The sequence below is a fragment of the Labeo rohita genome, chromosome 23, assembly GCF_022985175.1.
Source record: "Labeo rohita strain BAU-BD-2019 chromosome 23, IGBB_LRoh.1.0, whole genome shotgun sequence".
Taxonomy (NCBI): Eukaryota; Metazoa; Chordata; class Actinopteri; order Cypriniformes; family Cyprinidae; genus Labeo; species Labeo rohita.
The window spans coordinates 21,733,084-21,760,580 of record NC_066891.1 but is presented as its reverse complement, the minus strand read 5'-3'; the positions used below and the strand labels follow the sequence as shown (position 1 = coordinate 21,760,580).

At 35.5% G+C, this 27,497-nt stretch overlaps 1 protein-coding gene across 1 annotated transcript in view; it reads left to right on the top strand.

Annotated features, from left to right (window-relative positions):
* Nucleotides 1-27,497, top strand: part of oprl1 (opiate receptor-like 1) — a 48,518-nt gene that overhangs the window by 7,404 nt on the left and 13,617 nt on the right. The gene's annotated exons all lie outside the window — the stretch shown is intronic.

The window sequence follows — 27,497 nt, the reverse complement described above, 5'->3', positions numbered from 1 at the left end:
TGCATGAGTGCATCCATTCATCTATCTGTATGTGTGTCTGTCTGTCCTTCCATGAGTTGTCTGTCCATCTGTGTGTGTCCGTCCATCTATCCATCTGTCCATCTTTGGGTTGTCTGTACATCTGTGTGCATCCATTCATCTATTAAACTGTTATTCCATGAATCCACCCATCCATCCATCTATTTATCTGTCTGTCCGTCTGTCCATCCAGCCATCCATCCATCTATGGATTCCCTATCCATCCATCCATCCATCCATCCATCTGTCCTGTCCTTCCACAAATCCACTCATCCATCCATTTATCTGTCTGTCTGTCCATCCATCCATGGATTGCCTGTCTGTCTTTGTGCTTACATCCATCTGTTTGTCTGTCTGCCTGTCCATCCCTGTATCACTTTTTCATCTATCTGTCCATCTACCCATTACTTCTTAATCTTAATCTATCCATCTGTCCATCCATCACTTATTATCCCATCCATCCATCCATAGGTTATCTCTCCATCAAGGCGCATCAGTCCATTCATCGATCTGTCTGTTCATTAATTTTTCCATATATCCATCCATCAGTTGGGTGTCTATCCATGCACCATCCATCCATCTGTTCACGGGTTATTGGTTTATCTAAGAGCATACATCAATCCATCCATCTGTCTGTCCATTCTTATATCTGTCTGTTTAGCTGTTTAGCCAAACATTCATCTTTCTGCTTGTTCATCCATCCATCCATGTGCTTGTCTATCCATGCATTGTCTATCAGTGCACGTCCGTCCGTCCGTCCGTCCGTTCAGTTGTCCAATCTTTCCATGTATCCGTGTATCCATCTGCCTGTTTACCCATCCTTTCCTTGGTTCGTCTGTCTATTCATGCACATCTGTACGTCCATCCACCTGTTTGCTTGTTCCTCCGTCTGTCAATTCATCACCCTACTCTGAACTCCCTGAAAGAGCTTTGAGGTAAAGGTGTGTTTATGGGCATTTGGAGAGAGTTCTCTTCCAGTTGGCTCAGCTGGGGCCTGTCAGATCGATACTGGAGCTGTAATGAATTCATCCTCTCTCACTGCACTCAAGACAGTACATTACAAGGAGGAATGAATATGAAGCTGCATAACAGCGTTAGCACTGTCCTGCCGTTCACTAAATTCAGTGTAAATGCTGTTTGGCTGTAGTGATGCTTTTGTGACTGACAGCAATTTATCCAAGCATTAGAGCTCTGTGTTTTTTTTATATTGGGCCTTCTGTGTAAAATGTTTTTAATGTAATTAAATCACTTCATGACTGGCCTCCATTTACTATAAGATGCAGTTTCACCATAAGAATACCAGTATAGTTTTCCACCAAAAGCTTGATTCATTTGATCTCACATCCCACAGTCATTTTTTGTTTTGTGTAGGTATAGTGCAGTCATGGTTGGTTTCAGAAATGCCTTATGTCTGTATCCAACACTGGACATCAGTGGTTTTATTTGTTTACTCATGGGTGTGTAGTCAGTGTGCCAGTGACTGAGGGTGTCCAACCTCACTGGCTCATTTTATATGAGTTTATATGCAGTTTTATGCTATTAGCCCCTTACCCTTATCAAAGTTGATGCAATGAAATTGTTACCAGCAAATTAGCAGGGCTTGCAAAATCACTAGACGGTAGCCGGCATATTAGAGTATGCAGAGTGTGACGATTATAACTTATACACGTGTATTTTATGTATGATCAGGCACACGTGCAAAGGAAACAATTAATTTTTTTTTTTTTCTGTGTGCTTGGGAATATACACAGTAGCTGTCAGGAGGTATTCAATAAAAGGCTGTTCTGTGAGACTCAAAATGGCTTTTTTGACAACTCTGACTGTGTGTGCTCACATAAAATGTGTGGTCTGCTCACTTAAATAAAAAACATAAAACCACCACAGATTTCAAAAGAATCCCATGAGCTATGATCAGTTGTCAGGGTTGTGGCACATTTATTAAGGCCATTTTTCCATGCAGATATGTCATTTCAATATGATGTTAATCTACATTAAAACAGTTTAATTCAGTTTTGTCAGTTCAGGGAATTCTTTGAAGCTTGACTTCAGAGGCCATCAGTGCCACTACATCAGTGAATTTCTGTCAGTTAAATTAGGCTGAAGACTCAAAACGTCAGGTCGTGCTCGCAGATGATACAAGGCTTGTTTGCACTGAACAAAGTGGGTCTTAAAAGGATAGTTTAATCAGAAAATGAAAATTCTCTCATCATTTACTGAACCTCATATAATTCCAAACCTGTATGACTTTAGTTATTAAGTGAAAATATAAAAGGAAAAGTTTTGAACAATGCACTTGTTGTCTGTTTTCCATTCCACAGCAAAGAATGGACGTCAGAGTTTTTAAGCTGTCACCATAAAAAAATAAAAAAAATAAAATAAAAATAACAATAATAATGTTTGAAACCTTTCAAAAGTTTGGGGTAAGATGTAATCTGATTACTTTTTCAAATAACTAGTAAAGTAATGCATTACTTTTTAATTTACATGAAAAAAGCTCTCCTGTACCTGTGTTGAGAGAAATCAGGAAGGCATTTGTGTGTGCTGTGTAAACATGACTAAACTAAACATCTCACTTGCACAAAAACAGATTCAGTATTCCTCAAAATGAATAAAAATAGTGAAATGCAAACTAAGAATATGACGTAAACCTGCAATAAATAAATATGTTGGTTTTTTTTGGGGGCTTTTATGTCTTTTGTTAGATTAAATGGTAGGACTCTAACTTGAGTTGCCGCAAGCACAATAATTAAATATGTTAAATAACACAAATAACACTTCACGTTTTTTTAATCCAGTTTTAGTAACCAGTGTCTTTGGTACTGACCTACGTTGATCCAGTTCAACCGTACTAATAAGTAAAAATGACTTTAGATAAACTAACATTTGTGCTTCCTTTTTTATCACTGAAGAGCTGTGTTCTACTGTACAGATGTGAATTTAGGCTACTTTTCCTTCAGCCTGATGTTTATTCATTTCACTTTTTGTGTCAAAGGGCTTTTACATTTGCCAAAAGTAGAACTTTGTGTTAAAAACAAACAAGCCCCTGCGTCAGATTTAAAAACTAACACAAAAGTAACATAACACTTACTTTCTCTAAAAAGTAACTAAGTAATGTAATTAGTTACTTTTTAGGAAGTAATGAAATATTGTAATGCATTTCTTTTAAAAGTAACTTCCCTCAACACTGTTGGTGAGTATACATTCAAACTGCAAGCCTAAGTGCTCAATTTTTGCTCAGATTCAGATTAGCTGTTCACATTTTTGTTTTAAATGTGACCCATATCAGATTTACAATGTGAACAGATCATAGTTCGTAACCAGGGGAAAGTTACTTTTAAAAGTAATGCATTATGATTTTGTGTTACTCCCTAAAAAAGTAAATAATTACGTTACTTAGTTACTTTTTTTGGAAAGTAATGCGTTACTTTACTTCTGTGTTACTTTTTAAATCTGGGCACCGCTTGCTTCTTTGTTTAGAATATAGAATTTTAGAATTTGTCTAGAATATAGAATATAAAACAATTCTAGTGTAAAAGCCCTTTTACACCAAAAGTGAAAAGAATTCACCTCAGGCTGAAAGAAAAGTACATTTATGCAGGAGATCACTCTTCAGCTATAAAAAAGTGAAGCACAAATGTTAGTTTATCTAAAGTAATTTTTGCTTATTAGTATAGCTGAATTGCATCATCGAAGGTCAGCAGCAAAGACCCTGGTTAATAAAATGGGATTAAATACATAAAGGATATTTGTTTCATTTAACATATTTAATCATTGAAGGGTTGCGTCATATTCTGAGTTTGCATTTCACTGTTTTTATTCATTTTGAGGAATACTGAATCTGTTTTTTGTGAGTGAGATAAATTAATGCATGTTCACATTTAGTCTAGAATACAGTAACATCATGTTTACTCCCAATTTCCAGACAAAAGACTTGTCAATCAATAAATGGGGGGGGGGAAAGTAACTGGTGTTACTTATTTGAAAAAGTAACTCTGATATTTTCTTAGAAATTCAAAAGTAATGCGTTACTTTACTAGTTACTTGAAAAAAGTAATATTATTACGTAACTCACTTTACTTCCAATGCGTTACCCCCAACAGTGTTCGTAACTGACCTGTATGCGCAAAAAACTACCTGATCTTATGACTAAAACGTACCTGTGGGAACTTTTCACGAGATGCAAAATACATACAAATAAGTACATATCACTACAGTTTCCCACAGAAATGTCCACTAAAGGCGGTAAAAGAGTGAGCACTCGTAATCGTTTTCATACACAGTTATGATTACAGCTCCATATGTTTCGCTTTCCGGACATAACAAGCTTGCTCGGTAGCTCAGGTGGCACAAGGTGGACTTAGGATGCGGAAACCTTGGGTACAAATTCCATGAAAATCATTGCTCGCAATGAAAGAGCTGAAGGATGAGAGATCGAAACACAAGCTAAAACGGCATGTTTGCGATTGCGTTTTTACATAACATTCGCTTTTGTTCCTACTCTTGGGTAGCTTTAGGTGTAGTTCAGATGATGTGTTATTTTAAAAAGTCGCAGAGCATTAGAGTTATAGCGCCACTCAATGGACATTTAAAGTCAGAACTGCAGTGACATGTACAAAACCAACACCTTATGTACATTCATTTGTTCAGGGAATAAAAAAACGAACACCCTTTAAGCGCCTTTTTCTGTTGGAAACTGCAGCGATATGTACTTATTGGTACGTTTTTTCGTGTCTCGCGAAAACGTTCCCACAGGTATGTATTTGTCATGAGGCCAGATTGGCAAAAAAATAATACAAACAGGGTTGCCAGGTTTTCAAAACTAAATCTGCCCAATTGCTTCTCAAAACTAGTCCAAAACTAGCCCAATCATGTTCTGGGGATGTAAATATCCAGTTAGTGGGTTCAAGTTAGTTGAAAAAACAACCTGTGAACAATGATTCCGTGGGAAATCTGTGGACTTGGCAACTCTTGCACAGTGCACTGTCATACGGAAGTAAACACGGAGGACATAAAGTAAGCTATTATGCTTTTATTTATAGTGTGATCTGCTGCAGAAGCCAGCGAAATTATGTGCAGGCAATATAAAAAACAAAGACAAGGATGTGTCTTTAGACACATAGAAGAGAGCAGAGTTTTTAAACTTTTATGATACCAATACTTATGAGTTTTGACACAGCACTGTACTTCCACTGACTACCTTTTGCAGCTGTCTTGATAACTTTGGGCATGTAAAATCGTGACGATTGCTGAGGTAAAAGTCACATGAATTCCCATATGACTGTTCACACTGCGGTCACATTGCAAACATTTGACTTGTATCGGATTTAGTACCACAGATGGAAGTGGCACAAAACGGAATTGGAAAGATCAGATTCCATGCGGTTTGTGCTGTTCACACTAAGTCAAATATGAGCAAAAAAAAAAAAAAAATCAGATTTGGGCCAAATTTGCCTGCAGTGTGAATGTAGAGACTTCTTTTTAAAAAAAAAAAAAAAAAAAAAAAAAAAGATGTTGAACTGTAGTCCATATTTACTATTTAACTAAATGGAAAATTAAGACAATGGGTTCTAATAGGTTTAAAACATGAGGATAAGTATAAATGTCCACGTTTGGGTGAATTATTCCTCACTTTAATCCAGTGTAAGCTGTTGAAGCAGAGCGCACAGCAGCTGGTATCACCTTCTCCTTGTGTGATCTCTGCCCTGAACATTACTGCTTCATTGATGCTATAGGGCCTAAACACCTCACGGTCACTGAGGTCAGCACTTGATTTTCGAATTGCTGAAAAACACATTCATGCACGTATGCCTGGCCCTCTTGAGTATAGCAGTGCTACACTTGAAGATCCATAAACAACAAGCAGGTCCTTACATTACCTTTCCTTACTGTGCAAATGCACAGGTTACCTGAGTAATTCACCACTGAATAGAAAACCGTTCGAGTGGCCATTGAGCAAATTTATTCCTTCTAGACCAGAAAGTCTCCATGCAATTAATTTATTTATGGTGTAGGAAAAAAATAATTCTGCATGCTTCATAGCACCTTATGTGTGCAAACAAAAGTGCTGTATAAATGAAATCTAATTTAATTAAACCTTTTATGGCTGACCCCTTTCTCTGTCTACATTCACCTCATAGCCTCATAGTCTTTGTCTTAATTAGAGGCGCAGGTTGACAAAGATTTGCAACCTCTTAATTAAAACATAAGAGACTTTCTTCTCTATCTGTGGTCACTTTGTCGTTACGCACGTGCTTTTATCTTAACTGTCTTTCTCTAAGTGCCTTCATTACAAGGTGGACGGTCAGTACAATTGGCATTATTAGCTTTGCTCGATTGCTTCTTAGTGTATTGCAAAAAAAAAAAAAAGAGTTAGTGCATTGTTGCATTTGAATTGTTAGGAGCTATGCACAACAATTCATTAGCTGTGATCAAAGCCGCATTGCTGAAAAGGAACGCCGGAATTGCTTGTGGCACATAATACTATCTCAGATCAAACGCAGAGTATTCAGCCTAAATATTTCAATCATATCTCTTGAATAAAACAATATCCTTTGAGATCTCAGCGTTGGAAGACACACACATATTTAGTTCTTCGGCTTCATTGTGTTCCACGGATCATCAGAAATGAGGCTGGTCGCTTGATGTTGAACATTTAGAAGAATCTATAATGATTCCGAAGAGTTTAACAGTAATGTTCACCCCGGTGGAAACGATTTTAGTTAATGACCAAGCACTGGAAAGTCATTTTGCCAAAAAAGGCAAGTCACTGCTCAGTCACTGAATCATCTTCTAAGAAAGTAGACTAAACAGACAGAACAAATTGTAGGAGAGTGGCATGTCGCATGAAGGGAGATGACAACAGCATGACTCTTAACAGATGGGAGTGAAAGGACTAGTTGCGTAACTATGAATGTGATATGCTTGGTCTTCCTTTTTAGTAATGTACTGTATTAGGAAGATGAAACCTCAGGTGTTAATGTAATTAATCATTACAAAAAAAACAAAAACTGTAGGGCTGTAGGATGATAGATAATTATGTTTACTCACAGTTTCTACCCGATAACATTTTAGACTATTCGTTCATTCAAACAAACAAAATAAATAAACAAATACATCCCGTGGAGTGATTTTAATTTGCATGACCTTTCCAGGTTTAGAAATCACACTTTTAAAATTATGATTCCTAATTTATCTGGATTGTGTGAATAATAAAATAAGAATAGATTTTAAGTTGTTTTAGACTAGGGCCTTAAGAAATACATTTTATTTTATTATTATTATTATTATTTTTTAATTTTGTGTTTTGTTTTTTTTTTACTCTGTTTTAATGGTTAAATTGAAAAAATCTTAATCAAAAGCTTGTCCAATTAATTGAAATCATGAAACATACACAATTTAACAGCGATTTATTAAAAGTTTAACAAAAATACATTTTAAAGCCTTATGAAACGCTTCTTTTATTAATAAATCAAAAGCATCTTAAATTATTGATTTTATTTAAAATGAATAATAATCTATTTCAAAAAAATTCTGGTAAATATTCATTAAAGAATAGTAATTGAGTATTAATAATAATTTTATTAGAAGTTGTAGTATCATTACTAGGACTGTCCTCGACTAAAGATTTTTCTGGTTCACTAGTAGTTGTTCATTTTAAGCGATTAGTCGACTATTAGTCACACGTTTAAACCATATAAATCATTATAATGAGTCTTTAATTGTCTACTGCCTAATAAGCGCTCAAGCGCATAGAAAAATAGCTCGCCACAGCGCACCGGCAGATATAATAATTATGAATGTGTCAGGGAAAAACAGCAAGGAGACTGTATTAACATTTTAATAATTTACTGATAAACTAGTGCTCTTATTGTTTTCAGCTAAAGAGATGAACGACACTGACTTGTCGTCTCCGCAGTAGTGATGCGCCTGTATGCATGTTGCATACGAATTACATAATCAGAGAATATTTATTTTCTGTTTGAATTGGTTCATTTTAAAAGTAGACATTTCACTCTCTCTATATATATATTTTTCATATCTGTAAGGCAAGTATACAAGGAGTTTCGAAGTTTCAAGTGCTATGTTAAGTTGCTACTACATCTCTCAGATGAAAAGCCATATTTGAGGTTGACAAATGAGATGTGAGCGTTTGGATGTCCTGGCCGATGTACTGTATTACCACATAGACTAGCTGTTAACGATCTATCCATCGCGGACTGCGTGACTTTGCCACTTTGCAACGAAACGACTAATAACCAAGCCTCCTCTTGACGACAAATGGTTAGTCGACTATTAGGGGGCAGCCCCAATCATTACATTAAGTAATATATTTCTGTCAGTTTTGTCATGTTAAACTGAACTTTTATTGTGACGGGTTGCTGTGAAGACCTTTAAGTTTCTTTTTGTATATGATATGATGATAGCTTTTCCTCAAAAGAAAAGTAAGATGCTCATGAAGTGACTATCAGAGCAGTTCTAGAGAATATGTTCATGTACTTAGAGGCAGAAAACACTGCAAGCATCACATGCGTTTTAGTATGTGCGTCATAAACAAAACCTCATGTCACAGGCTTAATATTCACAGACACTTGTTTTGGTTTAAGTGACCTAGTATTAATTAATTCATCCAATATTTGGCAAATTCTTTGACATTTGCGGTTACACAGTAAATTCCATTCCATTTTCTGCTTCACGAAAATCTTAGGGCCCTAAGATTATTGTAACTAGTCTTATTTTAACACAGAATAAAAACAATATTTTGAAATGTTCAAAAAAATGTAATCTTATTCACTAACCCTGCATAAAGAGGTTACATAGATTTGTCCATCTACCGAAAGAAATGGATATAAATAGATAAACGGATAGCTGTTGTGAATCTCTTGGAAATTTTCATGGAAGAAGATTTTTAAACACATAACAGCTAAGCACATTAGTGCATGAGATCCAGTGTTTACAGAGAATGCGACACTTTAATGGATGTTGTGCCTGTGTGACTGTCAAACCACACTAACATCAACTAATCCTAATTCCAGTTTCATAAAGTTAAAAATTCAGACGGGAATATTTTAAAACATTGCTGTGCAATTACAAATGCTTTAATTTACAGCTTGTCAGACACTTTATTGTCCTCTGCACCTGAATGGTTCTGGCACTGGGCTGATACCCTGTTGGAAAACAAATTCTGTTTTTATGACAATGACAATGCACAATGTGAAATATTTGAATCCAGTGTGCCTGCAGACCCTCACTGTATCACAAACATGAAGAGTCTCAAGTATTAGAAAACTTCATGTGATGAGGATCCAGTAATCCACTAAAAATGACAATTTGATGAAAATCTACTTGCTCAGCAATGGATCTTCTGCAGTGAATGGGTGCCATCAGAATGTGAGTCCAAACAGTTGATCAAAGTATCACAGTGATCCACAAGTAATTCACACCACTCCAGTCCATCAGTTAACATCTTGTAAAGTGAAAAGCGTGAAACAAATCTGCTGTTAAGACATTTTTAACCTCACACTCTCCATTCTGGCCAAAATACCAAAATCCTTAATATTTAATAATGCTTCTTCCATTTCTTCCAAAAAAGCCATCCCTTATTGTGCTCCTACATCAAAATCCACCAACATGTTTGTTCAGAGCTGTTTTAAACTGTTTGTAAATTGTGCTTAATCTATGCAAATTTCTCTCCTTATTCAGACAAGACAACTTTTTAAAAAAGCAATGGAGAAAGCAATATTTATGGATAGCCAGAAGCAACACTTTGAAGTTAAAATGACTTGATGGATTTGTTTCTTACAAACAGAAGCTTTTCATTTCACAAGACGTTAACTGATGGACTGGAGTCGTGTGGATTACTTGTGAATTATTGTGATGTTTTTATCAGCTGTTTGGACTTTCATTCTGACGGCACCCATTCACTGCATAGGATCCATTCGTGAGCAAGTGAAGTAATGCTAAAGTTCTCCAAATATGTTCTGATGAAGAAACAAACTCATCTATATCTTGGATGTCCTGAGGGTGAGTAAATCTTTCATTTTTGTCTGAAGTATTCCTTTAAGATTATTTTCTCCATTGGTAATTTCTCTATGCCAAGGCTGAATGTAAAACACTGTGCCTTTATACTCTGTTGCACTAGACTTTGTTTCTGCCTCCGGCATGTGGACAGACAGGACTCAGTGTGTGTAAACACTCACATACAGGTGTGTGAGTTGATAATGTAAAGCGTTTGGCAAAAAATGCAGAAGCAGTCAGACGCAAATGTGCTTGGCAGACGCAAAGTTGTGATTCCCAGCAGCTTCTTGCCAAACGAGAGACATGTAAAATTGTGCAGTCATGCACTTGTTCTGTTTGGATGTGTAAATCATTAATTATGTACAGGCAGGGGCTAATTCAATTCACTTCCCTTTCCAGGCTGTTTGTTTTTGAAGTCACTGGATGTGTTGTGTCTGTAATAAAGATGCCACAGGTTGACGGCTTGTGTTCAGTCTCTGGGTAATTGTTACGAAATCTAAACTCAGTTAAAGTGAATGCATCTGCTGAAGCAATTCTCACCTGCCATGAACAGGAAACAAACGAGGATCTCAAAGAGTTTTGTCGACTCTGTTTTTCAGCAAATGATCACTAAAAGAAGGTGCTTTACATTCACAAAATGCCAACTGTCCACCTCAGCACTAAACATTGTACACTAAATAACATTTTTATTTAGCATTTATTTAATACACTTTCACCAGCTCTAAACTCTAAAAAAATGCTGGGTTAAAAACAACCCAACTAATTTGGGTTATTTGGCAACTCAGCGCTGAATATTGGTTACTGAATATTGAATACTGAATATTTAAATATTGGACAGAACACATGCTTAGTTACTTTGACTCAGATGGTTGGGTTAAATGTTTTTACCCAACATGCTGGGTTGTTTTATTTAAGTCAGCTATTGTTTAAAAATGATTAAATTGCTGACTTAAAATGGGCTGGAAATTAAAAATCACACACAGAATTATAGAGGCAACAGCAATAATCAAAAGGTGAACAGTTATTATTAAACAAGAACATCCATGCACAAAAAATATGACAGATAGAATTTATTTGGATTAATACAGCATAGTTTACAATATTATATACATTTAAACTCGTTTAACAAGCATTTTAGAAAAACTTGGAATATTTAAAAGTGGCATTTTAATTTAAGTGTATTCAACCGTTCTCAACTTAACCCAGCAGTTGGGTGAAAAAAAAATAAATAAATAAAACAAAATAACCCAATATTTATTAACTCAATAAAAATGACCCAGCAGCTTAGTTGCAGAAAAACTACCCAGCACTTTGGTAAAAAAAAAATATTAAATATAACCCAATAAAATGACCCAACAAGCTGAACCCAGCATTTGGGTTAAACAAAATAACCCAGCATTTTTTTTAGAGTGCAGAAAAACTAGCCAGCACCTGGGTATAAAATATTAGAAATAACCCAATAAAATGACTCAACAAGCGGAACCCAGCATTTGGGTTAACCAAAATAACCCAGCATTTTTTAGAATGCAGAAAAACTACCCAGCACCTATGTAAAAAAAAAATTAAAAATAACCCAATAAAATGACCCAACAAGCTGAACCCAGGATTTGGGTTAAACAAAATAACCCAGCATTTGTTAGAGTGCAGAAAAACTACCCAGCACCTGTGTAAAAATATTAAAAACAACCCAATACAATGACCCAACAAGCTGAACCTAACATTTGGGTTAAGCAAAATAACCCAGCATTTTTTATTTAGAGTGCAGAAAAACTAGCCAGCACCTGGGTATAAAATATTAAAAATAACCCAATAAAATGACCCAACAAGCTGAACCCAGCATTTGGGTTAAGCAAAATAACCCAGAATTTTTTAGAGTGCAGAAAAACTACCCAGCACCTGTGTAAAAAATATTAAAAACAACCCAATAAAATGACCCAACAAGCTGAACCCAGCATTTGGCTTAAGCAAAATAACCCAGCATTTGTTAGAGTGCAGAAAAACTATCCAGCAGCTGGGTAAAAATATTAAAAACATCCCAATTAAATGACCCAACAAGCTGAACCCAGCATTTGGGTTAAACAAAATAACCCAGCATTTGTTAGAGTGCAGAAAAACTACCCAGCACCTGTGTAAAAATATTAAAAACAACACAATACAATGACCCAACAAGCTGAACCCAGCATTTGGGTTAAGCAAAATAACCCAGCATTTTTTAGAGTGCAGAAAAACTACCCAGCACCTGTGTAAAAAATATTAAAAACAACCCAATAAAATGACCCAACAAGCTGAACCCAGCATTTGGGTTAAGCAAAATAACCCAGCATTTTTTAGAGTGCAGAAAAAAATAAATAGAAAACAAATAAATGGTGGTGAATGGTAGTTCATGGGTAAAATGCCCTATGTGTCATGCTTTATTTATTTTATAGTTTATCTGGCTTATCTACTTAGGAGGATTTATGTCTGTAATAATTTATATGAAGTTATGAGAGACCAAAGTGTTCCCTATTTGTGTCACCCCCATTTTATCTTTATATATCCTGGCTGTAAAGAATTCAATAAACTGGTTGACTGGTTGAAGTAGAATGATTATTAGCTCTTATTCAATATTTACTCTTCTTTTTCATGTGTTATTATAGCAAGCTGATTTAATTATACCAAGTTAAAATGCTAGCCAATTAATTTAAAAAGAATTTTGGACTTTAACATTTGCATAACCAAGTTGCTGCTGAAAAGCAATTTATTTAATTCAGTTTAATTAGGTTAATTTTACTTGCACAAAACTGAATAATTCATAGCTTATGGTTTCCACTGAATTCTAAATTTGTCATATTACTACCCAATATGGTTTCGTGGAGCGTTCTCAACAATGCTGATTGATATTTGAACGCAGAACAGTTTGTTTTTCATGCTTGTTTGATTTTAGCCCACACAGTTTTAATTGAGTTGTTTGTTGTCTCTCCGTTGTGTTGTCCTTTTCCATGCATAGTAATCCTCTCAGGGCCTGCCGGGTATTATCTGAACCGCTGGCAGAGACAGGGACATAAGAAATTTGGTTTTTGATTATAGTCAATCAAAGCAGAAGCTTTACACAAGCAGTGATGGGCTTCACCCAGCATGACACGAAATGTGCACAACGGCAGAGCAGACGTCTGGAGCCACAACGTCTGGAGCTTTTGATTAGACATTTACAATTCTGCATTGCTAGGATCAGCTCAGTAACAGAAACATCAGTCACTAACTATTTTGCCATAATTAGGCTTAAAACTGAATATAAGAATGACATTTGCCCCATCTGATTAGCTGAAAACCGACATTGGAAAGTGAGCGCTAGAAGTTTACAGCTCACACATTTGTTCATTGCCAGAGCATCCATTTGGCAGAGGATATAGCTTGATTTTAAAGTTGGTGTTTACAATGAGTATCATTTTTCATCTTCACACTGTAGCCAATGAAAGTTAAGGGGAATGAATTTAGCATTTCTGTCCTCCCTAGTTATAATGATTGTCATTACGCTAATGGTGCCAGTCAAGCAGTTTGTTTTGCTTAGTTTTGGCCAAACATTATCTGAGCTGCCAGTCATTTTGTCAATCCTGACTCTCTTCCCAGTTCATTTAATCTGTATTGAGATGATTAATGTGGTCCTTGAGGGCTATCCCACACGTTGCCTGATTTAGGCTCAGAATTACTGCATCATTACCCAAGTAAATTGCTTATATATAGGCTTACCAGTATAAGTTTGGAGTAATTGTGATCTATCTGTCTATCTATCTATCTATCTATCTATCTATCTATTCACCACAAGTCAAAAGTTTTTAAACAGTAAGAATTTTTATTTTATTAAAGACGTCTCTTCTTCATTCAAAACTAATTATAGGAATTATAGGGAATTATGGAAATTAAAACTTTTGTTTAGCAAAGATGCTTTAAATTGATCAAAAGTGATGATAAAGACATTTATAATGTTACAGAAGATTTCTATTTCAGATAAAGGCTGTTCTTCTGAACTTTCTATTCATCAAAGAAACCTGAAAAAATTCTACTCTACTATGCTGGTTTTAACATAATAATAATAATAAATGCTTTTTGTGCAGCAAATCAGAATATTAGAATGATTTCTGAAGGATCATGTGACTAGAGTAATGATGCTAAAAATTTACCTTTGAAAAAATGACATTTTAAAATATATCCAAATAGAAAACAGTTATTTTAAATAATAAAAACCTTTTTTAAAATGTTACAGTTTTAGCTGTACTTTGGATCAAATAAATGCTGGCTTGGTGAGCAGAAGAGACTTTCTGAAAAAAATAAACAATAAAAAAAAAACAATAAAAATCTTACTGTTCAAAAACTTTTGACTGGTAGTGTATATAGTCGTAGCTGACTCTGTGTCAGTCCTTATTCTCCTGGACTTAATGTAATGGAAACTGGTTCAGACCTTATTTTTCCGATTGTAGTCATTTTGTTTTTAAAGACACAGATCAGAGGTTGGTCTGGTTAGTATTGGTGTCCCCCAGGGCTCAATTCTTGGACCTATGCTTTTTAGCATTTATATTTTTCCATCTATCTAGATTTTTTTATTTATTTATTCATATATGTTGACAACAGTCATGCTGCTTTATATGTCGAAAACATGATACACAGATTTGTAATACACTTCATCTCCTCACATTTATCACTCGTGGCTCAGGAGGTCTTCACGAAAGTGGCGATTGTCTTTGGCAGATCAGGTGTCGGAGTGAGAGTCTCTACAGAAACGCTCTTCCCTCTCATGACTGACACACACAGTCTCACTTGTTGGTCCAGTTAGTACTGGTGTCCCCCAGGGCTCAATTCTGGGACCCTTGCTTTTTAGCATTTATATTTTTCCATCTGTCTAGATTTTTTTAATAGGGATACATGATATTATCGGACCTATATCAGAATCGACGATAATGGCTTTAAATGTAAATATCAGCATTGTCCCGATATGAAAAATTATGCTGATATGTCTTGCTGCTAAGAGGAATAACTCAGGGTGTGCTAGCAATTAGATCAGGTTGACAGTGTCGCCCATTTTTGAAGCAAAGTTTTGTCTGAATCATGATTAGATAAACTGTTTTGGATCGTTGCATTTAATCTGAGAATGCACTACAGAATGATGCATTCGGTGTGTGATAGAGTAAACAGTACTAGCACATGCAGTGGCAGCAGAGGCAGCCTCCCCCGGGTCCTAATGCCTGTTTGGTAAAGAGTTCTGTATTCTGTAGGGGGCGCTGTTGGCCTACTTCTAATAAAATGAAAGAAAAATAAACAATTAACATTTAGACTGTGTTTCTGATTAAATAAAGCAGTAATTGATATCATAAAGTCATAAGTATGTTTTGATTTAAAGGTCAGAGGCTCTAGCTTACATGAATTAAAAAAAATCACAAACATGACATTTGTGAATTAAATAATTTTGTATACAGTAAAAAGGTCATCAAAGTTGTCATAAAACAAGAATGGGTATTGTTTTAGTTTTAGGACAACTTTTATTAAAGGTTTTGATCCACTTCAATTGTTGACTACTGTATACTGATTTATTCATTAATGTGTAATATGTTATATTTTTTAAATAAATTATGAGCTCTACAAGATTTTCAGAATTTGTACAACTCTTATGCTTTAGACCATCTTCAAATGTTAAATCTTAAAATAAAATGTTAAAGGAGAAGTCCACTTCCAAAACAAAGATTCACATGTAATGTACTCACCACCTTGTCATCCAAGATGTTCATGTCTTTCTTTCTTCAGTCTTAAAGAAATTGTGTTTTTTGAGGAAAACATTTCTACATTTTTCTCCATATAATGGACTGATACGGTGCCCCGATTTTGAACTTCCAAAATGCAGTTTAAATGCGGCTTCAAATGATCCCAAATGCGGTTGTAAATGATCACAGCCGAGGAAGAAGGGTCTTATCTAGCGAAATATTTTCATTTAAAAAAAATACAATTTCAATACTTTTCTAATCTCGAACGCTCGTCTTGCCTTTCTCTCCATGAACTCTGTGTATTCTGACTCAAGACAGTTAGGGTATGTCGAAAAACTCCAATCGTATTTTCTCCCTCAACTTCAAAAATCATTTCAAAATCATCCTACATTGCTGCAGAAGTACCGACCCAGTCTTTGCAAAGTGAACATGCAAAGAAGATCAAACACTCTTAAAAAAACAGGTAAAACAGCGATATAGGACAGTTTCGAAGTTGAGGGAGAACATGAGATGGGAGTTTTTCGACATATACCCTGTCATGAACCGGAACAAAACAGTCCAAGCAGAGTAAGACAAGATGAGCGTTTGGCATTAGAAAGTATATAAATTGTATTCTTTTTATTAAAATAACCGATCGTTACGCTAGAAAAGACCCTTCTTTCTCGACTGGGGTCGTTTACAACCGCATTTGGGATCGTTTGAAGCTGCATGTAAACTGCATTTTGGGGGGTTCAAAATCGGGACACCATATCAGTCCATTATATGGAGAAAAATGCAGACATGTTTTCCTCAAAAAAACATAATTTCTTTACGACTGAAGAAAGAAAGACATAAACATCGTGGATGACAAGGGGGTGAGTACATTATTTGTAAATTGTTGTTCTGGAAGTGAAGTTCTCCTTTAAGGTTACCACTGCATTTTTCTAAAAAAAAAAAAAAAAAATAAAAAAATAAAAATAAATTAAATAAATTGGTTAATTAATTAATTTTAAAATGTAGCGATTGATATGTAGGTTATTTGTAGTTATTTGCAAAGCTTCAGTGCACTGTCATTATAAAAGAACTTCATTGTTATTTATTTAATTCTAACAAATACATTCTTGTTAAGAACTAATTGTCATAACAAAATGACAAATAATTTGCTTATAATTTCCGAACTGGCGAAATGAAAAATATTGGATATCGGCAAAAATCCAATATTGTGCATCCCTAGTTTTTATATATTTATTAATTTATTACTCACTATACTGTATGCTTTATTCCAGTCAATTAGGCTGTGTTTTTATTATTTTGTATATGCCAAGGATAAAGTTAAACAGTTTTTCCTCTCTTTCCATCAGAATATGACCTTATGTAGAGGTATATATATATTGATTTATATGCATGTTTGCATGATTTCTGATTCATTGTGTTCTTTTTCAATTCCTCGTATTCTGAAGCTTCTCTTTCAGTGACGGGCTCGCACTGATGAGCGGCCATATTTCTGTGTGAGTGTAGCAATACAAATTGGCAAAGCACATTCAATCTCTATCATTTTCTATAGCTGTCCTTGTAAATTTACCTCATAAAACCATCACACAGCATCTGAAAGAACGAATTACTCTGCAATTTCAGTCGGTTGATCACTTTTGGTCATGAATAGGACAGTCGTCCTTATTCTATAGAGTGAGAAAATATAATTATACTTAAGTACATTTGCATGATGACTACTACAGCAGAAGATTTGTTTGTCTCATTGCTGGAGTTCATGTACAGTAGAATTGAGTGGCATTTGATGCAACGCTACATAAATAATCCTTTTCTCTTTTGCACAATATTTGATAGTTCAATCGGACACTGTGTAGAAGAGTTTCGTCTAGAAAGTTTTTTATTAAATATGTCTTGGATGTTGACTATTCAAACAAGTCATCCATCATTCATGAAGCAAGCTGTCTTTTGGCTGCTGAGGAGCAACAGTAAAATTTGTTATTGCTCCCAAATGGAAGGTTACTCACCAGTAACCGCATCATTCAGATCACACGTGGCATTTATGTCATGTGTACATATGACGGCCACAGCTGTGATTAATGACACATACAGCCACCATATGGCTTATGTACTTTACTTACTATTGCAGCATTACAACTATTTAGTGTTCAGAAACAGCAGTTTACACAGATTTATCAGACAAAATATTTGTTGAGGTAACAAAAACACATTCTTTCGTTTTGTAGATTTTATGCCTGCTATTTTAGTGTACTCCAGCATTTACAAAATGCACTTTCTAGGCAGATATGAAGTCAAGAATCTGCAAAATGTTAATTATTTTACCAAAATAAGAGGGATCATACAAAATGCATGCTACTTTTTAGTTAGTACTGACCTGAATAAGATATTTCATATAAAAGACATTTACATATAATCCACAATAGAAAATAATAGTTGAATTGATAAAAATGACTCTATTCAGAAGTTTCCATACACTTGATTCTTAATACTGTGCTGATACTGTACTGAAACACAGATGTTTTATTTATTTATTTTTTTGTTTGTTTTGTTTTGTTTTGTTTTCCCTTGTTTGTCCTGAATAGTTAAACTGCTTGCTGTTCTTCAGAAAAATCCTTCAGGTCCCACAAATTCTTTGGTTTTTCAGTATTTTTTGTGTATTTAAACCCTGTCCAACAATGACAGTATGATTTTGAGATCCATCTTTTCACACTGAGGACTCATATGCAACTACTACAGAAGGTTCAAACGCTCACTGATGCTCCAGAAGGAAACACAATGCATTAAGACCCAGGGGGTGAAAACTTTTTGAATTTGAAGATCAGGCTAAATGTAACTCATTTTGTCTTCTGGGGATCATGTAAGTATCTTCTGTAGCTTTTATAGGGCAGTACAAAATTTAAAAAAAAATATATGAATATGATGTTTAGGCTAAATAGGAAATATGTACACAACATCTTCATTCTGTTCAAAAGTTTACACCCCCCGGTGTAACACTTAATGCATTGTATTTCCTTCTGAAGCATCAGTGAGCGTTTGAATCTTCTGTAATAGTTGCCTATCAGTTCCTCAGTTGTCGTCACTGTGAAAAGATGGATCTCAAAATTATACAGTCATTGCTGGAAAGGGTTCAAATACACAAGAATGCTGTAAGACCAAAGAATTTGTGGGACCTGGAGGATTTTTCTGAAGAACAGCAGACCGTTTAACTGTTCAGGACAAACAAGGGACTCATGAACAACTATCACTAAACAAAACAAAACAAACAAACAGCTGTGGATCATTCAGGTAGCAACACAGTATCAAGAATCAAGTGTATGTAAACTCTTGAACGGGGTAATTTTTATAAATTCACTTATTATTTTCTCTTGTGGACGTCTTTTATGTGGAATATCTTATTCAGGTCAGTACTAAATAAAAAACAACAACATGCATTTTGTATGATCCCTCTTATTTTGGTAAAATACTTAACATTTTGCAGATTCTGCAAGGTGTATGCAAACTTTTGACTTCATCTGTATATAACATTTTAATGGGCTCTTTAAAGTCAAGTAGACTTTTATTTATATCACAACCTCTTGCTACTTTATATACACTACCGGTCAAATGTTGGGGTTGGTTAGATTGAAAAAAAGTCTCTTATGTTTACCAAAGCTGCATTTATTTGACCAAAAATACAGCGAAAAATGTAATATTGTGAAATATGATTACAGTTTAAAATTACATTTTACTATTTAAATATATTTTAAAATGAAATTTGTTGCTGTGTTGCAAAGCTGAATTAATTACTCCAGTCTTTAGTGTCACGTGATCTTTCAGAAATCATTCTAATATGCTGTATTGCTGTTCAAGAAACATTTCTTATGATTATCGATGTTGAAATCAGTTGTGCTGCTTTATATGTTGAAAACGTCCCACAAAGATTTTCTCAAACACTGTTTCATCTCCTCACATTTATCACTCGTGGCTCAGGAGATCTTCACGAAAGCGGTGATTGTCTTTGGCAGATCAGGTGTCGGAGTGAGAGTCTCTACAGAAACGCTCTTCCCTCTCATGACTGACACACACAGTCTTACCGGCACTGCATAACGCAGCTGCTTTATTAAGATTTGAGATATTACTCTGCAGAAAACTAAATTAAATTTCAGCAATCTCAACCCTTCCCCCTGTGACTTCAGTGGCTGCAAGATATAAAAAAAAAATTATACAATTAACATAAATACATCATTTAACATGGCAGGTCATATAATATTTATACCAGATCGAGTGATTATTCATTCTTTTTTCCCACATGGATACATAATCTATGGAGAGAGTGTTTCATGAACCAAAATTAGAATTGATCTCATGCTACAGGAACAATAAACCACTGATACTTTTATCTCTTAGAGCTTTTTGACCCTGCATAGACAGCAACGCAACTTAGGACTATTTTAGTGATTTACTACTTACTACATTTCTGGGCCTTGAACGTGGTAGTTTCGTTGCTGCCTGTGTACGGCCCGAAAGCTTTTGGATTTCATCAAAAATATCTTCATTTGTGTTCCAAAGATGAACAAAGGTTGTACAGCTTTGGAACAACGTGAAGGTGAGTAATTAAAGACAGAATGTTAATTTTTTGAGTAAACGTAACCCTTAAACTAGTTTTATTTGGGACTCTGGGACTCTTCATGAAGAGTACATGTGATGTTCCCTCACAAGGCAGCATAATCCTGCATTATAATCCAATACTTAAGTACTAATTTAGATGGGAAAGCATTCCAGAAAACTGATTGTTTTGTTTTAAGCTCCTGTATTCTTCATGTTTTAGCATGAGTTAACAGACTGAGTCTGGCCCGAGCCCAAAAATGTCTGTGTAGACATTCAGGCCAAGATTGTGTAAATGAGACGTGATTATAGAGGGAGAGAGAGGAGCTGCTGTGTATGAATGTATTCCCACTGGTTCCCCCAAAAGCTCATCGCAGCCTCATCAGATCCGAACGCTCTTCTCCCTCCCTGATGTCTCAACCTTGATTACTCTCTCTCCATCCCTCCACTTCATTGATCTCTCTCTTCTGCACTCCTCTCTGCTGCTCTCAGGCTTAGGGTCTAGTTTCAGTACTGTCTGATCCCAGTCTGGTTTTCAAGGAGTTGAAATGCTGTCAGTGCAAGATCAACCGCAATTCTCACGAGTCCGCTCCTCTATCCAATCCCAGACTAACAGAGACTGAATCTGAGCTTTCAGTCTTCATATTTCAAAGCAAACTCTCTCCATTCCAGTGAGATTTTCTTTTACTCATCCAACTTCAGATTTTCTTGCTACAACCATGCCTGCTGTGAAATGTTTAATCTCTCTAGTTTTAGTTTGACTTGCTAACCCTGCGGAAAAACCAACCTAGATCAGCTCGGCTGGTGACAAACACATGGGATGCAACGTGATCCATGACTTTATTTGCCATTCGGTTGGAAAGCAGCAACATTTCAACTATGAAGTGAATAAGAGACAATCATTAGAATATTCTCAACACAAACAGTTCATATTAATTAATTTTCTCTTTATTTTATTAAATATATAACCACATTATATAACTCGCTACCTCAAGACCATAAATTACTTTTAAGAAATGTATTATATCAAATGTAAATAAAAAATATATGCATTTAAAACTTAAAATGATAATATTTAAAAGTGACATATCATTAAAAAATCTGACTTTTTTTCTGTTTAAGTGCTAGAATCGTGTCCCTGTTGCATCTACCAACCCAGAAAATGTGAAAAAGAACAACCCAGTACATTTTTTTTGATAAAGCCTTTCTCTGCAAGCTTGTGAAAAATGTGCCACTCAGATTTCACTCCCCCCTTGACGTACAAAGGGGATCTTTTTATAATATTACAGCCCCGTAATCTGCATGTTTCCGCCCACTACGCTGTCATTGTGTTTTCGCAAGCGACAGTGGTGTACCAGTTCTAACGCCATGGCGAAAGTTCGAGCAAAGCATGTTAACTGTTCTGTCTTTGGCTGCACAGACGAGCACAGAACACTATTTAGAGTCCCAACCTCAGAGGAGACAAGAGAGCAGTGAATTTATTGATTTATTTACTGTATATTACGCTGCTGCCACACAGATCTAATATAAACGTGATTTATTTCGCAGCTGTTTACCTTCACCAGCTGTTTTTGTAACTCCTGTGTGGTTTTAACGTTTAAGCGCAATAAGACATGAAAGAGAACTTAGTTTAGTACTCACATGCTGTGTGACAGCCGCTTTCTGTATGCGTTAGGGATGTAACATTATCAAAATCTCACGATACGATAATATCGCGAAATGAAATCCACAGTGAGATATTTGTTGTTGATATTTAAAAAAAAAAAAAAAAAGACAAATGAGGAATTGGAATTTTGTTTACATTTTGTACATTTTAAAGTTAAATTATTCTATCTAATGCACGTTGAGAGTTCAAAATTAATAGCTCCGTCCCTTGTTCTTAACTAAAAAAAATTAAGTCAGGGGAAAATAATGTCAGTGAATTGACTTGTACCTAAACTTTAAAGGGGACTCAACCCTCTTTTTATTTGTGATATACTGTCTCAGTCTAAATTACATTCACACTGGTGTTTTAGAAAGCCAAACAAATTAGAATATAATAAATGTTGTAAAACGATTGCACTGGAAAATAAATGAAAATGAATATTTCATAGGTATATTATTTTGCTTTACACTATAGTAGGGAAATTACAATACTTCTTTCTAAATTTCTACACTTGAAAGAGATATTTTGAATTTGGACTGCAGTAACATTACCCATTTGCAACCATTTGACAACCACCATCTGTCAGCAATTCATACTGCACTTTTAAACTTTTATTTTGATGGAAAACTCCAGCTTTAGTAAAAACAGTCTTACCTCACTACAAGACGCCTCACAACAAATGTAGTGAATTGCTGTAATCATCTGCTGCAAAAATAAAGCCTAACTGGTGGCTGTTGCATTCCCAAACATGTGCTAAACTCACAGCACATGCAACAAATGAGTTCACTGCATTCATTTACTGTGAACGGAGTCGTTCTGAGGTGTGGAAAACATCAGCTGAGCTGATCGTCTGAATGAAGTGCACGCTTCGCTTTGAAAACAAAAAACAGACTTAAGGGATTAAGCAATATTGTACTTTTGGTTTTAGTTCGTTTGACAGATACTGTGCCACAGCATAATGGCCCAAAACACAACTTTAAAGACCTTTTATGTTAGAAAAAGAAGTTTAAATGTATTTTTAACATTTAAAAGGAAGACCTGTAATATAGTTTTGCTATTGCGATTTCACAATATTGATTATATTGAATATTGTTACATCCCTAGTGCACATGCTTCAGATGTGTGTGTTCAGAAAACCGTATATCAGAAGTTCAAACTAATATGATTTAAAACACATTATTTCAGCATAATAGACATGAAAATCAAACCAAACTGATTTTTGGCAGAATATCTGATGGACGAGCTGTAAAGGCACATCCTTGTTCTGGAAAAGCGGATGCGGAGCAGCAGCTCATTTACATGTCAGAAACAGAACACTCATCACCAGTACTGGAATACGCTTATTAATAATACATCCTATTATAATAATGTTAGCGCTCCACTCTGTTCCAAAAATAAACAATCAGAGTAAAAAAAGTTGTATTACACTTATGTTAGTGATCTAGGCACAAACAATAATGGTATACACGTTAGCTGAACATAGACATGGAGTGCTGATAAATCTACATATTTTGCACGTTCGACAGGACAATAAAGGCACAATATGTAAGATTTTTTAATTCAAATATCCAAAAACCACTAGAACAGTTATATATATTTTGCTGACTTGTGTAATTATATTATCCCAAATGTTTCAAAGAATGTTTAAATCCAGAGAAAGAGCTATTTTAAATAGTATAACGAGCCGTGTCATTGCGTCGCCTGCCAGTGACGTTATACGTCCGTTTTTATTTTGTGGAAAACACAGAAACACCAAAGAGGCTTTAATATGTTATGGATTTTGTTGGATGGGTGCTGAACGCACAGAGTAGCATTATAACAGAACTTTCAAAACACTCAGATGTATCTAGTTTGATGAAACAGTGCTGTGGCAGGGCTTGACTGTGGCATAATACAAGCTCTACTGCTTTCGAGCCATGTATCGCACTCGTACTTCATTAGCAGTCGCTCCAGCATCCTCGTTTCGCTTCCACGACTTTCTAAGTCTTTAATACATTAGCTCATCCATGAATATGATTTCTGCTCAAGTCCCAATGGACTTCATTGGCTGTGGGAACTAGACAACAACTCCCATGATTCCACACTCACGGAGTCATCAAACTGCGCCTTTGGTTCTTTCTTTGTTTTGAATATGCGCCCTCTAGCGGTGAAAACGTACATATTGTGCCTTTAAAGCAGCAACTATTAATTATACTTACAGGCTGTGATTTAAAAAAACAAGCTGGTCCAAACAAACTGGGCACAAACTCATTTTCAAAGACCAGTTTACGAATTCCACATTGAACTCACGGAGATTGGAAAAGCAGTCATCAGTGAAATAACAGGAACACAGCAAAAGTTTGGGATTATACTGCTGTGGTATCGTAATATAGATTATTTTACAGCCTCATCCTTTGGCTTATGAACATGAAGTGCAATGTGTGAACTTCACGGAAATGGGATTTTAATTTAAAACAACTTGTTTCAGAGGTTCAGAGTCGTTTTTTCTTTTGAGAGACAAGGGGAGCTATCATACACCCGGCGCAATGCGGTACCAGGTGCGACGCAAGTGATTTTTGCTCATTTTAGCCCGACGCAGTTATGAAAACGAGGTGTGTTCAGGCGCATTGTTGGCACGTTGCTATTTTGAGGCAACTGAAATAGACTGCGCCATTGACCAACTGAAACCTGGTCTAAAGTCAATGGCGCAATATTATTATTTTTTTTTTTGTTATTTAAAGAGCATGTTAGTAATGTGGCAGGTGCACAATGCACATACACTTTGCACAAACAGGGACATGCAGCAGCACACAAACATGCCAGACATTAAAAATGAAAGGGTTACAATGTAAAAGATTATTATTGTGTTTGAAAATATAAAAATGCTTACATGTCATAATGGATCAATCGCTTTCTTTTGCGAGCTGTTTTTTGGTTTCACTTTCGCTTTCAAAAACTATCACGTTCAGCAATGAGGGGAGAGTTTTGAAAGGGGGGTGCACAGTAACTCATTTGAGTGGGCTTGGCCCGTGAATGCCCTACCCCTTGCGCCGGCTCTGCTCTCTGAAGAAGCGTTCAGTCTTTGGCGCGAGCGCAACTGGCTCTTAAAGGAAATGGGAGATAAGACTCTGATTGGTTTAATGCATGACTCATTCAGAGAATAGGGACAACCCTTTTAGACCATGCGGCAGGCACGCCAACCATCTTTCCATCATTAGAAATAGGTTTATGATTCACTTATATATTCAATAATTTATGATGCACTTTTAGCTGTTTAACTTTGCAGACACCTTTTACATTCACCTAAAGCTATGTTACACACTGCATGAAAGGTAATTTTCAAAATTTCATTTTTATAAGAGGGGCACTCTAAGGTATGTTTTCCTGCACTGTATTTGGATTATCTGTGGATTAATGTTTGCATTTCAACTTCATGGTCTGCCTCATCCTTCGGTTTGACTACACGCCATTGTAAATGAAAAACTGAAATATTAATATGTATCTTTCAAAGAAACATTACTACTGCATCTTGACAACTTTCAGGAAGATGTTAATATTTCAGAAAATATAACTCTTTTATAAGATTTCAAAACTATGTCCCTTTTGTCAACACCATCAGATATTTATGAAATCACGCAATGTCAATGTAAGCCTTCATCCCGGCAGTCCATTTTCCATATTTCACCTGCTGCGAGTTTAATAAAGTCACACAGCCTCTGGAGAGGTAGATTTGCTTAGGTTTAAACTGATTTGTCAAAATCTATGATATGTGACATGGCAGTACAGACACATACTGAGTAATAAAAACACTATTTTTTTGAAAATAGAAGAAAAAGCTGGAGGTTGCGCCAAAGCGTGGGTGAATACATCTTAAATCAGTCCAAGACCATTTATTGGCATATATAAATTTTTCTAAAACTAATTTAAAAACAAGTCAAGATATTGTTGCAAATTGAGTTTGTCCAAACAGGTTTTTTTTTTTTTTTTTGGTTTGGAAAAGTTATGCTCAGTGTTTTAAATCATATTTGAATCATAAAGACACTCAGTTTGTGAAATATTCTGATAGGTTTTTCAGTCGTTAAGATATTGAACTGTAATTTGGTCAAGATTCAAGCTTCAAGACATACTTTGAGCCAGTTATAAGGGAATTACCATTAACATCTAATGATGAAGTCTGTTCACTGCTTATTAAATACGATATATCAGTGAAAACAGGGTGTTGTTTTCATTTGCCAGCTAACTTGTCACAATAAACCCGGAGGGGCTCATAAGCGGCGTTCTAATATTGCTGCTGTAGCTCTTACACACACATACAGATTCATAATTAGGGTTATGAAGTCCAATGAAAGTATTATCACTAGTGTCATTTCACAGCAGTGTCTGTCAGTGTTTGTATTGTACTGTCATACAGCTGAAGATATGAAAACATCGCCTGAGTGAGAATGCAATTCAGATCTTATGTTCCACTTCCTAGGAGGTCAACAAATAATCTAACAGTACCATATTTGATGGTAAGTTTAGGTAGTACTTACTGCTGGATCCACAGGCCTTGTGTTTCAAGTCCATCTCCTCTGATTATTATTTTTTTCTATAGTGATGTTTGTAGTGTTAGATGATTAAAATGGCTCTATACCTGCGTGACTCAGGACTGGAGGAGGATGTGTTGCTGTCTTTCTTCTTCACTTCTTCACCGTACTCACTCAGGCTGGCTCTCGCTGTTGCATAACAATCCAAAAAAGGACAGCAGAGGAGGCAAAAAGCACTGGTTATCCTCTAATGTTCCTGTATTAGAGAACAGGGCGAGTTTCTTTTTATTATTATTCTGCTTGTTTATTTATTTGCATCACTGGTAGTCAGTTTCATTGGTTAATATTACTTGTTTACTGGCCCTGTTGGGATTACACTTTAATTTGCATTGCACGGTTTCATATGGTCTTGCCATTAAAGCGTGCTAAAATAGAAAACTGAAAATGAGATTGGCCTGTCTGCTGACTCTGAATAAACTGCTGAGCAAAACCTAATAAGAAAAAAGCTAGTGAAAATGAATATTTGGACCATTTGGGGTAAACATATTTTGCAAATGCATAAATGTATTAAAATTATTGCTTTGTTTTGTGCTTTTCTTTCTTTCTTTTCTGTCAATTTTTGTTTGTATATTTATGCAAATTCAATGTCCATTCATCCATTTTCTACATGCGTACATGCAGCAAAACTGATTTAGAATAGGACTGGAATTGATGAAGCATGTCAATGTCAGAAGCAGGACTTCATTATGCTAAATATATTCACATTCCTTCAAATAATATTAAAGAGAATTCTTATAAAAAACAAACAAATCCAGGCTTATTATACAGACAGTATAGAAAGCCTGTTTCTGCCACTGAATAAAAACTAAAAAAGGTTATTACGACTTTTTATTTCACAATTCTGACATTTTTTCTCAGAACTGTGATACAATCTAACAACTTTTTTTGTGATTGTGAGAAAATGTGAGATATAAAGTCCGAATTGCAAAATATAAACTCACAATTCTGACTTTT